Here is a 2,456-nt window from a genome sequence, read left to right on the forward strand (position 1 = left end):
AGCGCCTTTAAACCCTCACAGGTGAGTAGCATGCTTTACAAACCCCTTGATTGATTACCACTGACCATGTCATGAGTGATGTAATATGTGAGATCATAAGCAGTGTATTGCAGGAGAGTAAGTTATAGTTAGCTCAGGTAACTATAACTGCTGAATTTCACTGGTTTAGTATAACTGAAATCTGAGCCTAACTATAAAGTCCCTGAAACCTTTGTTTGATTCACTGAGTTTCTAAGTTTTTAAATTCTATTTCCTAACTATAATGCTATAGCGGCCCTGTAACCTTTATGTTTTTTCTGTGAATATATATCTGAGGGAGCTGGCATTGCTTTGGGTCAGAGGCAGCTGCTAACATGCAGCTTTCTCTATCCAAAAGTATATCTGCTCTGCTTCGAGTAAGCAAGAGCATTTTCTGCTCTTGCTAATTCAAAGAAGAGCAGCATTTGCTATGGCTTGGTGATATTGCTGGAGCCCGCCCTGGGGGTTGACAGTCCCAAGAGCCATCAAGGGCTCCAGGAAGAGGGCCTCGCTGCCCCTTCCATTCTTTTTAATTTGCCTTGAGGAGGTGGCAGTACCCTGGGCCGTAGGGGGTGGTGCACCCCCCTACATTAATTACATTTGAAGCCCTGGGAAGGTGGTGGTCCCTGGAGCTGTGGGGGTTCTGCATGGCCCCCCCACATTCTTTCTAAAAAATCCCCAGGAAGGTGGTGCACCGCAGTCCTTGGGAGTCCAACATCTGTAGAAGTCTCGTCCACTTGCAGATGTACATACATAGATTTGAGATCATCTTTGTTTTGCTTAGCTTTGGGGCTAGACCCTTGTTTGTGCTATCAAGATCCAGCGCGCAGCTCCTTTTAGTAGCGCTATACCTCGCCGGACCCGCTTCGCGGGTCCCGCATCGTTGTGCTTTTTAACGGCAGGAGTTGGCGAGTGTCAGCTCGGGACCACAAAGACTGCAGTGGGGTGTGTGGAATAATTCCAGGGCTGCGAGCAACTGCTACAGGGACTCCATTTCCCAGGAGCCCCTGTTAGCCGGACCGAAGACACCTGGGACGCTCTCCCTGACGGACACGCCCCCACAGATACCGATAAAGAGCCTGGAATCCAAATCTGCGTGGGACATCATCTTTGTTTTGCTTAGCGGCTGGACCCTTGTTTGTGCTATTAAGACCCAGCGCGCAGCTCCTTTTAGTAGCGCTATACCTCGCCGGACCCGCTTCGCGGGTCCCGCATCGTTGTGCTTTTTAACGGCAGGAGTTGGCGAGTGTCAGCTTGGGACCACAAAGACTGCAGTGGGGTGTGTGTAATAATTCCAGGGCTGCGAGCAACTGCTACAGGGACTCCATTTCCCAGGAGCCCCTGTTAGCCAGACCGAAGACACCTGGGACGCTCTCCCTGACGGACACGCCCCCACAGATGCCGATAAAGTGCCTGGAATCCAAATCTGCATGGGACATCATCTTTGTTTTGCTTAGCTTTGAGGCTGGACCCTTGTTTGTGCTATCAAGACCCAGCGCGCAGCTCCTTTTAGTAGCACTATACCTCGCCGGACCCGCTTCGCGGGTCCCGCATCGTTGTGCTTTTTAACGGCAGGAGTTGGCCAGTGTCAGCTCGGGACCACAAAGACTGCAGTGGGGTGTGTGGAATAATTCCAGGGCTGCGAGCAACTGCTACAGGGACTCCATTTCCCAGGAGCCCCTGTTAGCCAGACCGAAGACACCTGGGACGCTCTCCCTGACGGACACGCCCCCATCTACCAAATCCCTATAACACTAAGTACTGTTTCAGCTGCGCGGGAGCGCGCGGGAGCGCCCGGGGCTAAGCCCGGGCAAAGGGGGGGCCGTCTAAGGCCGTCCAAGGACGATAAAGGACGGGCCGGGCACACCCTCTTCCTTTTGTAAGCTTCGAAGCTTTTTATTTGTAACTGTCTCAATATATGGTTTAGTATAGGCATATGTGTATGTACTAACAGGGTCTTTCTGCACTAGTTGTTTGTTTGATTGTAATTTGGATCATCCCTTCCCTGAGGATTTGTCCCATGATGGCCCTAGGTTCTGGGAAAGATAGGCAAGTCATTAAGAAAACAATTAGTGGGAAAGCTACTGGAACTCTGGATGCTTTTATTACCCGGGCAACAGGGATTTTGGACAAATAAATCGCTTTTACAGAAAAGCGATTATCCCTGAATCTATTGACAGGAAAAAGGTCATCTTTAGGACGGATTGGCTCTGCAATCACGTCTGATAAAAGTCTATCAATGAACCCTGTACCCAGTCCAAACGTATCAAGTAATGTAGATCCTCAATTAGTGCCCTTGAACGTCTTGGATGATAGCATAAATGCGGTCTGTATAGCATCAAGTACTGTTAGTGGGGATAGCACTCAAAACTGTAACTCGATTCAAATAGCGCCAACATTGGCAGACTCTCATGTTTTAGAACCAGACCTGAATTTAG

Source organism: Lissotriton vulgaris, chromosome 3_1, assembly GCF_964263255.1.
Source record: "Lissotriton vulgaris chromosome 3_1, aLisVul1.2, whole genome shotgun sequence".
Taxonomy (NCBI): domain Eukaryota; kingdom Metazoa; phylum Chordata; class Amphibia; order Caudata; family Salamandridae; genus Lissotriton; species Lissotriton vulgaris.